Below are 16,804 nucleotides of genomic sequence, written 5' to 3' on the forward strand. Positions count from 1 at the left end.
TGAAGCATGGTGAAACCATTGCCGACATACAAAAGAGGTTGACACATCTTATAGATCAGTTGAATTTTCTAGGTAAGCCTATTTCAAATGATATTGCTACTAATAAAGTTTTGAGGTGTATTAATAGGGAATGATAACCAAAAGTCACCGCCATCAAATAAGCGAATGATCTTAAAATACTTGATCTCACAACTTTATTTGGAAATCTAGAAGAACATGAGCAAGAACTCACTTGCTTGGAAAAACATGAAAAAGAGAACGAGAAAAAGATAAAGTAAGAGAAAGGTAAAAAAAGACAAGGAGGTAGAAAGTAAGTCTATTGCTCTAAAGGATTCAAGTTCAAAGTCCTCAACTAATGAACAAAGTGATTGTGAAACAAGTGATGATAAGAATTTTGATGATGAAGATATGAGGTTGTTCGTCAAAAGTTACAATAGGTTCATATGGAAATATGAAGTCAAGCACTCCGACAAGAACCTAATCAGATCTAGAAGGCTATCTAACTCCTCCAAGGAAGATGAGAATAAGAAGGGTAAATCTAGAAGTTCATGCTACAATTATGGAAAAGTCGGTCGTTATAGGTCGGATTGTCCTATGATTAAGAAAGACAAAGAGAAAGGCCATCACAAGAAATCTAGAAAGTCTAGAAGAGCCTTTGTTACTTGTGGAGAGTGAAAGTGATTCTTCAAGTGATAAAAGCTCAAGTTCAAGTGTTGAATCGGCTAAGATTTTCTACATGGAAAACAAAAATAAGAAGAAGAATGTAAGTCATCCTAAGCTTGAATCTACTAATTATCTTATTCTCAATTACAAAAAGCTTTTGAAAAATATACATAGAGAAGCCGTAGACGCTTTTAAAAAGTTAGCTTCACAAAAAATAAGCTTTTGATATTTAGAAGCTAAAGTTTTAGAAACCGAAAAGTATATGGAAGCTGTTAAGAAACCTATTGTAGATATTATAAAAGACAAGAATGAGGATAAATAAACTTCATGGTTTAGTTGTGAAACTTGTCACATTTGGCAAAAAGAGGTAAACACTTTTCAAGCTAAATTTGACAAGACATTACAACTAAATGTTACTTTTTCTATTGATACTACTAAATATAAGATGCCTTCCCATAATCCTTATAGAGGTATAACTTTGTTGAAAAGGATTCAAATAGAAAAAGTACATCTCATCACAACTTATCTTGTCATTATTGTTGCAAGAAAGGTCACACTATTGAAAAATGCAAGTTTATGAGTCTTTTTGCTCTTAAAGGTGCTTTTCAATGGTTGAATAAATGTAACCAAAGTTTCACTAATCCTCAAGGACCCAATGAAGATTGGGTACCTAACATTTTTTGTTGATCTTGGGGATAAATGTCTTAGCTCTATGAAGATAGTATGTGATCTCATTTATGGATGCTCAAGACATATGACGGGTGACATCTCCCTATTTTATTGACTTTGTCGAAAGGGAGAAGGGTTTTGTGACCAAAGGTGTCGACAAATAGTGTTAATTAATTGGTAAAAGTTATGTAGATTACACTTAATGTTTCCTATCCAAGAAATGTCGGAAAATGTATTTTGTTTCCTGATGCAGATGTATCTTCAATAAGATATACTCAAGTACATCCAATAAGGGATTGATCAACCTAAGAAGATGAAACTTTATGAGGAGAAAGATAACTATCATAATATGAACAAGAATGAAAGTCCAACCATAAAGGTTGATCATCAAATCAATAACCTTCTTGGATACATTATTAATCACACTTTCGAGTACTTTTACAAAGAGAAAAGTGGTAAGAACGTTGTTGTCAAAAGGTTTTGTGGCACATTTTGCATTTATTCTAACTTTTGTTCAAGAGTTCCTTGTGGAATGCATGTGCATCCTACGTCATCCGTACGATAAGGTAATATCGTTTCATATTTCACTTTGTAAGTTAGTCCTTTGTTTTACCTATTTATTCTTTAAAGGTATATGATGTATTTTGTGTATGATACATGTCATAATTGTTCATTTCAGAAAATTTCAACTGATAACCATGGTGTGTTTCAATTTATGTGTTTATAGTGACCTTATCTCAATATCTTCACATTTATTCTATACTGTTAATATTTTGTGCTAGCTCAAAAGAGTTCAAGTTTATGTCGATGATATCATCTTTGGTTCCACTAACATGCAACTAGTCAAGGAGTTTTCTAAGCTAATGTAGGGTGAGTTTGATATGAGTCTCATTGGGGAATCGAATTACTTTCTTGGTCTTCAAATCAAGCAACTCAACGAAGGGACACATGCGTGCCAAACAAAATATTGCAATGAATTGCTAAAGAGATTTGGTATGAAAGATGTGAAATCAATTGACACTCCAATGCCCACAAATGGAAACTTGGAAAGAAATGGAAATGGTAAGGATGTTGATGTCAATAAGTATATAGGTATGGTTGGTTCTATCATATATCTTACTGCATCTAGGCTGAACATTATGTTTAGCGTGTGTATGTGCATTTGTTATCAATCGGCTCCTAAAGAATCACATTTAAAATTCGTAAAACACATTCTTAGACACCTTCATGGTACATATACGTATGGGTTTTGGTATTCCTAGGGAAGCGATTGTAATTTGGTTAATTATACCGATTCTGATTTTTTTGGTTGCAAATCGGATAAGCAAAGTACTAATGGAACTTACCACATGTTTTCAAAATCCTTAGTAAGTTAGCATAGCAAGAAATAGGTTTCTGTTTCTTTGTGAACTGCTGAGGCGGAATACGTAGGAGTCAGTAGTTATTATGCTCAAATTTTATGGCTCAAACAACAACTACTTGATTTTGATATTAAACTACAACGTATTCCTATTATGTGCGACAACACAAGTGCTATTAGTCTAATCAAAAATCCGGTGTTACATTCTCGTACTAAACATATTGAGATATGTCACCACTTCCTATGTGACCATGTTGAAAAATGAGATGTCGTATTTGAGCATGTTGATAGCAAAAATCAACTGGCGGATATCTTTACAAAACCTCTTGCGACTGAACCATTTTTCAACATTCGAAGGGAGTTGTGCATACTTGATATCTAACATCTTGCATAAATATGATTTGCTGCACACACTTTGTATACTTTTGATCTAACTTTCCTTGAAGTTTCAATCACATATTAGTGCATCCTTCATCAATTCATAAGCGAGGTAACATTGTTCCATTTTCCCTCTTTGAAAGTAAGCCTTTTAGTTTTGCATGTTATTTATGTTCCAAATGCTTGATATGCTTGATGTATGAACTAATTCATGAATGTTCACTTCCAAAAATTTTAATTGATGCACGTCAATTTATATGCTTATAGTAACTTCATGCTATTCTTCTTCCATACTTGAAATATGTTCTTGGTATATAATCATGTTATCTATTCTGACATGAAATATGTTTGAACATGTTATAATATCAACAAAATTCTTGTAGTGTGTCACTGTTATGATAATATATTTGTTGTTGGTTTGAGTGGTGATAAATCTATATATCGCCTTGCTAGAGAACATGCGTGTGCAACATTCGGGAGCACAAAAAGTATATGTCACATAATCGCGTTGCTTTTGTAGCAACTCAAGAGTTTTTGATTGTATTATATCCTTCATCTTTCATGTTTATTGTATATGTTATTTGGCATGAGTTATGGAGACCATGTTATATTGTTGCTTTAAATATTTTTTATTTATGTTTAGGCATTTTCAATATTTACATCATTTTATGTGAGTGATGTTTTATTGATGATCTTATCTTTGCAAACTCCTTTGTGTGTTATATTGGTATATGTGTGATATAAGATACTTCTCATGGATTTCTTTGTCTCTTTTTGATGTTGTCAAATAGGGAGAAGCATAAGCAAGATGAAGTTGGGATGCATACATTCAGGGGAAGCCTTCATGAAGACACGTAACACATTGTGTCAAGTTTTTCCATCATAAAAAAGGGGAGTATGTGAGTGCAACTTTCCATTAGATGTATTTTGTATGATGTCAAAATTAGGATAGTTTAACGTTTATGTATATCAGACAGTATCCTCTGAGTCTTAATATGCATCTTAGTATTAGGAAGCATACAATCATTTTGAAATGAGTTAGGAAAGGGTCATGCATTAAAAACAAGGTTTTATGTGAAAAACATTCCATGTGTCAACACATACGTGCTATAGGTCGACACATAGAAGAAAAAATTTCCTATGTGTCAACACATACGAGTTTCTGGTCGACACATGTAAGTCATTTTTAAAGCCTGTAGCTTCTATTTGATGTGCTGACTGTGTGTGTTGACATATGACCTATACAGGCCGACACATGACCTATACAGGTTGACACATGCATCAAACAGGTCGACACATGACTTACATAGGTCAACACATGCAACATATTTTTCTAAAAATTTATGACTTTTTCAAATCTTTTGCATTCCTTTTGTCTCCAACATGCATGCATATAAATACTTCATACATGCATCATTTCTAGTAAAGTTCTAAAGTAAACCTACACGAAACCGGGATTTCAAAGAGTTTTCATCATTTTCAATCTGCATTCTATTCATACACACAAACAAACTACACATAATCATTCTTTGTTTGGGTTCCATTTAGAATTAGAGTTGATAACGCCCAATTTAGGTTATTGAATTATAAATTGGGTTAAAATCTTTGAGGGTTTCAAATAAGAAACCAAAGTGGGGTTTTCCTTAAAGATTAATTTAGGATTTGAAGGTTTTGGACAAGATTATGCAATTTGGATCCGATCGAGTGAAGCCTTTGAAGAATGAAAGGTTCCTGCAAAGGAGTAGCGTATGACAATGGATAATATTGGTAAATCTTGAGTTACAACAATTCACAATTTGGATTCGATCAAGTGAAGGCTTTGAAAAAAGAGAGTTTCTTGAAAAGGAGTAGCGTGAGACGGTGGATCAAATTGTCATTGCTGGGTTACTTGATTAAGCTTAGATTAAGGGAAGACAAAGTGTCAGAATGAACATCAAACTTAGGATTTGTACGATTGGATTGCTACATTTCTCTTGTATACTACTTTTACAAAGTAAGGTTCATTATCTCAATTCGAGTTTAAATTGAGGATAGACATACCCATAGCGAGGCTGATTGGGTAACTACCTAAACAAATCCTTGTGTGCTCTCTCTCTCTCTCTCTCTCTCTCTCTCTCTCTCTCTCTCCATCTCTTTTATTTTTCAGTTACAAATTATTGAACTCTTCGATTATACAATCAATACGTTTGACTAATTCTTTTGAAAACCATTTGAAAAAGGTTTTATTGAGTTGATCACAATCTGTTAGATTGTGGTTGGTGGTGTTGTTCCTTCTCTTTCGTGCTTTCTGCAAGTGCATGGAATGTATCAGGGTAATATAAAAGGTTATCGAACCAATAAAGAACTTAAAGTCAATCTTATTGCTATCTACTATTGCTATGTAAATCTAAGGCTAATCGGATTTTAATGAGAAGGAAAATTAAAGTAAAAGATAAAGTAAGTTGGTTTAAAATATTAATAAAAGCGAGACTGAAATATGGCTCACGTTTATCAATAGTACTCACAGCTAAGTCAGATTGATTAATTTAATCGGGACTATATATTTTCTGTAATAGGAAGAAACTTAATTTAAATGAACCGTTTGCATTTGCTAAATCGGAACCGAGCTTTATTCTAAAATTTATGCTACCGCTATTGCTGTTCAGTGTGTTAAAGTATAAAACTTATATTTTTGAAAATCAAGAATGTCTAATTAATTAAAAAGTCATTTAGGGTGAAAAACAAGTTTATAGGTGATACTGGTTGTCGCTCGCGTAGCATCAGAGTTTAAACTTACAAATGCTTGTTGTCGCAACAAATTTATTCTTCTAAACTCTATTTTTGAAAACGATTATTTATACAATTTAAAATAAGCCTTGTTGTCGCAATTGATTTAATTTAAATTTTGATCTTTTATTTTTCTAGCTCAGATACGAGTTCCCCTCTTTTGAAACGAAACTGATATCTCTAAGTTTAATGCTTTTGTGGTAATTAATTTCTATTTAAAATATTATAAAAAATTACTTCCAAAAATGAGTCCCAATTTAACCGGTAATTTCCAACTTAGATGCGAGTATCGTCGAAATGACGGTACTCACATTCCGAACCCTAAATAGTTTAGTCGGACATATTTGATATGATATTCATATTAAAATTACTATTTATTCCAAGTAAAAATTCAAACATACTTATTTAATTATGATAACAAGTAGTAGTAGTAACTAGCATGCACATGTAATTTTCCAAAAATAGTATGTTTAGAATTTAATTTGATATATTTATACAAATGATACTGAAGCTAGCGGAAATATACCCGAACATATCGCACGCTCGAACATACAACAAAGTCTCCATCGAACTTTATTTATCCCCAAAGGGAAGGGAAAACATCAATAAAACCCGGGGGGAAGAGATATAATGGGTAAGGAAGTCGGTTATGCAAGGGGAAGGTATTAGCACCTCAAACATCCATGGTACTCCATGGGAACCGTTTGGATTGTTCTCGCTCGAATAGGTGTGATATCTAAGATTACCCGCAAAAAGATGAAGGGAAAGGAAATGAAATCGATAGCGTGCTCGGTGAGGATTGGGGCCCTCATGCCTACGTATCCTCATACTGCAATGAGGAATTCAGAGCTTCGTAGTTCAAGGAACTAGAGGCAGGAGGTGGAAATAAATGTGATCAAAGTATTGTCTGAACCAAAGGATAGTGTTGTTTGAACTCAAACAAGGGTGAAAACATGAACCCAAGAGTAAACAGGTATGTGTTGGTGTAAGCCCTAGAGGCCAATACTTTTGATACTTGTATCGAATAATAAAAGGCTTTTTCTTTATTACGTTTGTTTAATAAAGTCCCTAGAAAAGCTAGTCCGTTTAATGTATCAAGTGTGACTTGATCATGAGATCACATTAAACATAAGGACACTATTATTAAAGTATCCGTAGTCGAGCTTTATTGTGAAGTAGGATAACATTAAATCATTAAGACTATTATGTATAGAGACTGATGATCACATCTCATGGATCATGGATAAGGAGTTATCAAGTCTTAAACATAGGTATGAATATTAAGAGTAATATTTATACCAGATTGACCCGCTATGAGAATACTATATAGAAAGTTCTGCAAAGTGTCATAAGTTATTCTCATGGTGATAATGGTGTATACCACTCTTCGACCTGAAAACACTATGGACCTTAGATGTAGAGTCAAGTGCTTTATTGTTAATCCATCATTGTCTGTAACTGGATAACCATAAAGACAGTTGATGGGTACTCCACGAAGCATGCTGAGGGACATGAGTGACCTAGATGGAATTTCCCCATCCTGCATAACAGGATAAATGTCTATGGGCCCAATATTGAACTGGACAAGGATGACACAGTCCATGCCTTGTGTTCAATATAGACATAAGGGAAAAAGGGTAATTATACGCATAAGTATTATCACATAAGGTTTTGTCAGATCACATGACATTTTTGTGTCTTGGGTAGCAGTGATGTATTGCTAGATACCGCTCATTGTTTATTATGTTAAATGCGTGATTTAATATAATTGCCAACGTCACGAAAACCTACAGGGTCACACACAAAGGACAAATTGATGAGAGATAGAGTAACTAAGGAACACCGTAAGGTATGGTGCCCTTAAGTGAATTATAGAACATCGTAAGGTACGGTGTACTTAAGTAGAATACGAAATATGGTAAGGTACCATGGGCTTAAGTGATTTTGGGAATATTATAAGATATGGGCCAAAATACACTTAAGTGGGTTTTTTAGCTTGAAGCCCACACAAGTGATTCTATAAATAGAACCCTTGTGCAGAAGCATTGATTGCGGTTGCATTATTTTCTTTTCTCTCTCTCTCACTTAAAGCCTTCATTCGTACCAGCTAGCACTAAGATTGAAGGAATCCGTTCGTGTGGACTGAGTAGAGACGTTGTCATCGTTAAACGTTCATGATCGCTCCGTAGATCTACATCAAAGGTTTTGATCGTCACAAGAGATCTGCACCAAAGGTTTCAATCGTCACAAGAGGTAAATATTCTATCACTGATCATGACCATTCGTAAGGATCTCTAAAGGAGAAATTTTAATTTCTGCTGCGTTTTGGACCGCGGTTCTCCTTCAGTGGTATCAGAGCCACTTACGAAACCATGAATCGGGTAGCTATTTATTTTCAGTATTAATATGATTAAAAGACAGAATGAATCAATTAATTAAATGGATAATTAAATTTGGCATCATGAGTGTACGAGTTGGATGATTGATGTTGACTATGCTTCAGAACCGACATTAGTATGGTGAAGCAGCGATACATCGATCGTCCATAGGTTACGCAATTGAGACCGATCAACTTATATATGATATAAGTAATCCTAATGCAAAATACGATATATGTGATATACTGTTTCTGTTTCGTTCATTCAAACACTAAATGGTTGTTTTCCTTTGAGCGATCAATGGCCATTTGCTTCGGAATCCGACATTAGTATGGTGAAGGAATGGCCTGTTGATCAATCATACTGAATCAACAATCGAGGTGTGTTTGACGGTCTGAAATTGGTGCATTAGGGTTAGTGACGGTGCAAGGGTTGTGCCGTCAAGGAGTTGTGAATTTAGGACTTGTTGGAACACGTCTGTTGACTGTTTCAAAGCGCTGGTGTTTGGCCGCGTGACGATCGTCATGGAGTTGTGACGATCGTAACAAGCTGGACGTGATGGTCGTCACGTGCTTTGTGACGGTCGTCACATTCACAGATCCAGAATTCTAGGCGTTTCTGTTTTTGGCCGCATGACGTGTGTCATGGGCCTGTGACGGTCGTAACATGCTTGTGACGGTCGTCACACTCACAGAGTCAGAATTCTCGGGGTTTCTGTTTTGTGACTGCGCAAGAGTTGTGTCGATGCAAAATGACGCCGATTTCAAATGAATTGTTCATTAAAATTTTCGGCCAGGGGAACTGCCCCCTTGACCCCCGTCCGCTGACCGGGCAGCGGACCCCCGGCTCACTCTGAGTAGTGTGATCGGTCGCCGAAATTTAATTTGGTTTTAAGTAATTAAAGGAATTAAAATTATTAATAATAATGTGTTTGTTATTATTGCCTTGTGGTGATCAGTTATGGCCTTAGTTTTCCTTTGTTTTGTTTTGGGTTTTAAATACGACCTGCGTGTTGTGCCTCTCGTTTTAATCTCTTAATGTAACTTCTTTTCTCATCTCAATCCCTCGTATGTAAAACGAGTTTCTTTTGTAATGTAATATTATGAAGAAAGAGAAGAAGACAATGTTATGAAGAAAGAGAAGATTTCAATATCAAAGGAGGACAACCTTGAAGATCTTGCTTGGAGAAGCTTAGAAAAGAATTCAATATCAAAGGAGGACAACCTTGAAGATCTTGCTTGGATAAGCTTAGATCGTTATTAGGTTAGCTTAGGTTCTCTCATTGGCTTGGGAGAATAATTGCGCTAGGGGCCATAACTGTTTCATTGTGTATGTATGTTGATGCATGTGTATGTATGTTGATGCATGTGAATATATGTTGATGCATGTGAGAGACGATTTATATGATAAATAAGCCGGTGAGATCATAACAATTACAATTCCCTCAAATTAAATATTAAGTTTATGATTTCCAGGTTTTAGCACTCATCAAGACTAGTATCGAATAATGTAGGCTTCGCCTACGCGAGGTGCATGTTCTATATTAGTAAGGTGCGATGGGATAATTGTAATATCCAACTGCTAAAACAATGGGCCAAACTTAACTAAACAAATTATAATAATACTATATATGTTTGCTTTCCAAGTTTTAGCACTCATCAAGACTAGTATCAGACAATGTAGGTTTCGCCTACGCGAGGTGCATGTTCTATATTAGTAAGGTGCGATGGGATAATTGTAATATCCAACTACTAAAGCAATGGGTCAAACTTAATTATAATAAGATTATATATGTTTAGAAGCAAGAGTTGGGAATGATCCATATGATGGATTGGAATAAGAGTTATTCACCCAACTGAAAGTTTCGAGAGTTGTATGAGATACAATTGGAAGGAGTTCCTACCTAAATAACCTAGTTTTGTGTAATCCTCCTACGCGGACTTAGAACAAAGTGAAATATGGATCTCGACCCACTAGAAAATCTTCCAACGGGATTTTCCGAATCAAATGATGAGGGTCATTTGTTTTGAGTAAAATAGTGGGAGCATATTTAATTAAATGCCTAATTGAATATGTCAATGATACTTATATTTTCATTAATTCTCATGTAGATTACCATGACAACAAACACCTCTAACAACATTTTGCGATCAATCCTTGACAAGGAAAAATTGTCTGGGACAAATTTTCTGGATTGACACCGAAATCTGAGGATTGTCCTCAAACATGATAAAAAGCTGTATGTCTTGGAGAAACCTGTTCCTGAAGAGGAACCTCCTAGTTCTGCACCTAAGGCAGAAAGAGATGCTTATAAGAAGCATGTCGATGATGCAAATGAAACTGCTTGTCTCATGCTAGCTACCATGAACTCAGAATTGAAAAAGCAACATGAGAACATGACAGTGTTCGATATGATCGAACACCTGAAGATGCTTTATCAAGAGCAAGCAAGGCATGAAAGGTTTGAAGTTTCAAAAGCCCTTTTTCAAAGCAAGTTAGCTGAGGGAGCCCCTGTAAGTCCCCATGTGCTCAAGATGATTGGGTACGTGGAAAACCTTGAAAGGTTGGGTTTTCCCCTCGGAAACGAACTTGCGACTGATGTGATCTTGCAATCGTTGCCAGATGGATTCAGTCAATTTGTCTTAAATTTCAATATGAATGACATGGACAAATCTCTTCCTGAACTGCTAGCCATGTTAAGAACTGCTGAGCAGAATCTGAAGACAAAAGGGAAGTCCATTCTGATGATCGGAAATGGAAAGAGACAGAACAAAAGGCCCACCAAGCAGGGTGATAAAGGGAAAGGCAAGGAAGTTTCCAAACCCAGACCCACTGTTGCTGCTTTGGAGCCTAGTGGAGGCATAGCAAAGGCAGGCACCTGCTTCCATTGCAGTAAGACCGGACACTGGAAGAGAAACTGCCCAAAGTACCTGGAAGATACGAAGAATGGAGTAGAGACTTCAACTTCAGGTATTTTTGTTATTAAAATAAATTTATCTACTTCTGCATCATGGGTATTAGATACTGGATGCGGTTCTCACATTTGAACAAATGTGCAGGGGCTGAAAAGGAGTAGAGATTTGGCAAAAGGTGAAGTTGACCTACGATTATGCAATGGAGCAAAGGTTGCTGCTTTAGCCGTAGGAACTTATGTATTGACTTTACCTAGTGGTTTAATAATTCAGTTAGAGAACTGTTATTATGTACCTGCAATTAGCAGGAATATTAATTCCATTTCTTGTTTGGACAAGTTTGGTTTTTCACTTATAATAAAGAACAATTGTTGCTCAATTTATTTGAATGATATATTCTATGCTACTGCACAAATGAGCAATGGAATATATGTCCTTGATCTCGAAATGCCTATTTATAACATTAATACTAAAAGGGTGAAACCTAACGAGTTAAAACCAACTAGGTAAGAATATTAAAATTCTTCGATCAGATCGAGGTGGTGAGTATTTAAGCCTAGAGTTTGATGACCATCTGAAAGAGTGTGGGATCATATCCCAACTTACTCCTCCTGGAACACCCCAATGGAATGGTGTATCTGAGAGAAGAAATCGAATCCTGTTGGACATGGTCCGATCCATGATGAGTTACGCCGATCTTCCAAACTCCTTTTGGGTACATGCACTATTGACAGCAGCTTACACACTTAACCGTGTTCCATCCAAAAAGGTTGAGAAGACACCATATGAGATATGGAGTGGTAAGAAACCGCATATGTCTTACATGAAGATTTGGGGTTGCGAAGTTTATGTGAAACGAAAAATTTCAACTAAGCTTGAGCCCAAATCTGACAAATGCTTATTTGTGGGGTATCCTAAAGAAACAAGAGGGTATTACTTCTACAATCCTTCTGAGGGCAAAATGTTTGCCGCTCGAACTGGAGTTTTCCTAGAAAAGGATTTTATTTCAAAAGGAATCAGTGGGAGGAAAGTAGAGCTTGAAGAAATTCAAGAATCATAAAGCATTGATACACCTATGGAGGAATTAGAGCAGGAAACACAAGTAGTTGTGTAAGAGCAACCTGCTCAAGTAGAAGAAGATCAACGTAGGTCAGGCAGGATACGTCACCTACCTCAGAGATATGGATATCTCATAACTAATCAAGGTGATGTATTACTCATGGATCAAGAACGAAGATGAGCCTTGTGTCTACATGAAGGTTAGTGGGAGCATGATCATTTTCCAGGTATTATATGTAGATGACATATTACTCATTGGAAACGATGTCCCTACCCTGCAACAAGTAAAGTCTTGGTTAGGGAAATTCTTTTCTATGAAGGACCTAGGTGAAGCAGCCTATATATTAGGAATCAAAATCTATAGAGTTAGATCACAAAACTGCTTGGCCTAAGTCAGAGTACATACATAGACAAAGTGCTGAGACGCTTTATATGCATGATTCCAATGGTTATGTGTTTTGCTTAAACGGTGGCGCCGTGAGCTGGAAAAGTTCAAAGAAAGATACAATTGCTAATTCTACAACCGAGGCCGAGTAAATTGCTGCCTCAAGTGCAGCAAAGGAAGCTGTTTGGATCAAAAAGTTCATTAGTGAACTTGACATAGTTCCTAGCATTGTGGATCCCATTGGTCTCTATTATGATAACAATGGTGCTATCGCACAAGCTAGGGAGTCCAGATCTCACCAACGATCCAAACACATACTTAGGCATTATAACCTCATTCGAGAGATAATAGATAGAGGAGATGTGAAAATATGTAGAGTACCTACACTTGACAATATTGTTGAGCCACTGACAAAGCATCTTGCGCAGCAGAAGCATGATGGCCATACTAGATCTATGGGCATTAGGGGTATGCCTGACTGTCTCTAGTGCTAGTGGGAGATTGTTGGTGTAAGCCCTAGAGGCCAATACTTTTGGTACTTGTATCGAATAATAAAAGGCTTTTTCTTTATTACGCTTGTTTGATAAAGTCCCTAGAATAGCTAGTCCGTTTAATGTATCAAGTGTGACTTGATCATGAGATCACATTAAACATAAGGACACTATTCTTAAAGTATCTGTAGTCGAGCTTTATTGTGAAGTGGGATAACATTAAAGCATTAAGACTATTATGTATAGAGACTGATGATCACATCTCATGGATCATGGATAAGGAGTTATCAAGTCTTAAACATAGGTATGAATATTAAGAGTAATATTTATATCGGATTGACCCGCTATGAGAATACTATATAGATAGTTATGCAAAGTGTCATAAGTTATTCTCATGGTGATAATGGTGTATACCACTCTTCGACCTGAAACCACTATGGACCCTAGATGTAGAGTCAAGTGCTTTATTGTTGATCCAACGTTGTTCGTAACTGGATAACCATAAAGACAATTGATGGGTACTCCACGAAGCATGCTGAGGGACATGAGTGACCTAGATGGAATTTGCCCATCCTGCATAACAGGATAAATGTCTATGGGCCCAATATTGAACTGGACAAGGATGACACAGTCCATGCCTTGTGTGCAATATAGACATAAGGGAAAAAGGGTAATTATACGCATAAGTATTATCACATAAGGTTTTGTCAGATCACATGACATATTCGTGTCTTGGGTAGCAGTGATGTGTTGCTAGATACCGCTTACTGTTTATTATGTTAAATGCGTGATTTAATATAATTGCCAACGTCGCGAAAACCTACAGGGTCACACAGAAAGGACAGATTGATGAGAGATAGAGTAACTAAGGAACACCATAAGGTACGACGCCCTTAAGTAAATTATAGAACATCGTAAGGTACGGTGTACTTAAGTAGAATACGAAATATGGTAAGGTACCATGGGCTTAAGTGATTTTGGGCATATTATAAGATATGGGCCAAAATACACTTAAGCGGGCTTTTTAGCTTGAAGCCCACACAAGTGGTTCTATAAATAGAACCCTTGTGCAGAAGCATTGATTCGTTTTCTCTCTCTCTCACTCAAAGCCTTCATTCCTACCAGCTAGCACTGAGATTGAAGGAATCCGTTCGTGTGGACTGAGTAGAGACGTTGTCATCGTTCAACGTTCATGATCGCTCCGTAGATCTACATCAAAGGTTTTGATCGTCACAAGAGATCTGCACCAAAGGTTTCAATCGTCACAAGAGGTAAATATTCTATCACTGATCATGACCATTCGTAAGGATCTCTAAAGGAGAAATTTTAATTTCCGCTGCGTTTTGGACCGCGATTCTCCTTCAGTATGAACCGACAAGTGAGGGCGTATAACACTAGTATCATTGTACGGGGACAACCGAAAAAGAGAGGGATTAGGTGTTTGGGGTAAGGGCCAAACAACTCTTGATTCACAAGGAGGTACAAGATGGAGCCCAAAGGTATAGTGTATTTGGCTCAAAGATAACTGGTATATCACATGGAGTGAAGGAGGGTAGAATATGAGTGTATCATGGGATGAACGCAATGAAGTGGCCGAAGTCACATAATAGAATATTTGGTGATAAGTGACTGGAGAAATATTGTTTAAAATCGAAATGTGAAAGTGTATTGGAATCCATAAGAGAAATGAGATTTCTACCATAGAGGGAAACAACTCTGACCGCGACAGGGTGTTAGCCAAAAAAGAAGGAATTAAATGTTTGGGATAAGAGCCAAACAACTCTAGGTATGAAATGCAGACTATTCGTTAGGCGTCCTAAAAGGATGTGTATGGAATTCCAAGGAAAGTGTATTTCGATTCCAAAAAGACAGTATGCCACTGGGCAAATGGTTTATGATCGAAGGTAGGTAATTGATTATGAAAGATATGGATGATGCCCCAAGGCAGAAGAGAAATAATAAGAAGTATGCTCGCCAAGGATTCGCATTCTCGTGCCTACGTATTCTCATTGTGAAATGAGAAAGTCAGAGCAATCGTAGTTCGGAACTATGAGAATAGAAAGAGAGACATTTGTCTAAGCAGCAGCGACTCACAAGACAAACACTAAGCCAAGGGATAACTGCAATGCAAGGAGTAGTGTATCACTTGCTGGGGAATTGGCAATTCGAGATCAACTCAGGATAGTATCTTGGATCCAAGAGAAGGATGGACTCTTAATCGAAGAGCAAAGTGACGTGTTAGCCGAAAAAGAATGAATTAAATGTTTGGGATGAGAGCCAAACAACTCTCGATTGAAGAGGTGGGTTGCCATCAGGACGTCCTAAAAGGATGGACAAGGAGAAGTATGATTGAACTCAAAAAGATGGTATTGGCTGAGTGAATGATCCACGGGATAGAGAAGGTGGATTGATAAATAAGATAGCTCACAAAGAAACAGGGTTCTCTTGCCTACGCACCCTTATAGTGCAATAAGGAAATCAGAGCTTTCATAGTTCAGCCTACTAGGGCCGAAAACAAGATGATGGAGGCAAAAGAAATGAATGATTGAGATTGAATTGATTAGAATGGAATGGAGAGTGAAGTGACAAGAGACTTGACAGTCAATTAATAGGAATCACACTAAAGTCTATGAATAAGGGCAGACGCTTTGAATATTTGGGGCATACGCCCCATACGCAAAGTCGCTCTAGACAAGGGTAGAACAGGCTTCCTCTCATCATTCCTCATTACTTAAGACTCGAAGCGCATGATACTTCTCTTGACTGATAAGTTGTTGGTGAAGAACCTTTGTCGTTGATCCTTGTGTTGATATTGAACTTATATGAAGAAGACTTGGTAGTTTAATCGATTCGTATTGTACTAAAGTCTATGAAGAAGGGAAAACGTTTTGAATAGTTGGGGCATACGTCCCATACGCAAAGTCGCTCTAGACAAGGATAGGAGAGCCTCCCTCTCATCATTCCTCATTACTTAAGGCTCGTTTCGTACAATTTGAATCGTTTTTACCAAGTGTTGACCTTTGATTTGTCTTGTATAATCCGCTGCTTGGTGTGACTGAGGATGCCTTGATTGAAGATCTTGAGTTGAGGCCTTGAGCTCCACAGCTTGGAAGAAAAGTCTTATTAAGTGACCAATGGTCTTTTGGTCACTCAATTTAGACCGTGGGATTATACAAGTTCAAAGGATTTAATTAATCAAAATTGATTTTGATCAATTTAATCATGGGTTTTATTTTGATTTTAGGGAACTAAGTTTGAATCTAATTGAAGTTAGTAATTATTAGGAACTACCCTAAGGGACCATGTATTGAAATTGACTAAAATTCTAAGTTAGAAGTCCTAAGGGAGCATGTGCAAATTCTAACACAAAACTACCAAAAATAAGCCCATGAGGGCAAAATGGTCATTTACAAAGCACGTCAAATTTTATTCATGGCCTAAAGTTGGTTAAATCCTAAGATGAATCTTAACCTAATATTAAAATGGTGTAATTCTCAATTTAATCAAAAGATAAATCATTTCTAATTAGAATCTAAAACCTAATTAAAATTCTAAAGAAAAGTCCTAATTAAATTCTAAGGGAAATTCTAGTTAATCCTAATATGCTAATAAAAACCAAAATCTAAATTCTAATTGTCAATTTATATCCTAGTTTCTCTAATCATATTGCTAATTAACCTATTTAAATTGTAAACAAACAATTAAAAGAAATTAAAGAACAATTAAATTGGGAGGTGTAAAAT

This window comes from Lathyrus oleraceus, chromosome 7 (genome assembly GCF_024323335.1).
Source record: "Lathyrus oleraceus cultivar Zhongwan6 chromosome 7, CAAS_Psat_ZW6_1.0, whole genome shotgun sequence".
NCBI classification, from domain to species: domain Eukaryota; kingdom Viridiplantae; phylum Streptophyta; class Magnoliopsida; order Fabales; family Fabaceae; genus Lathyrus; species Lathyrus oleraceus.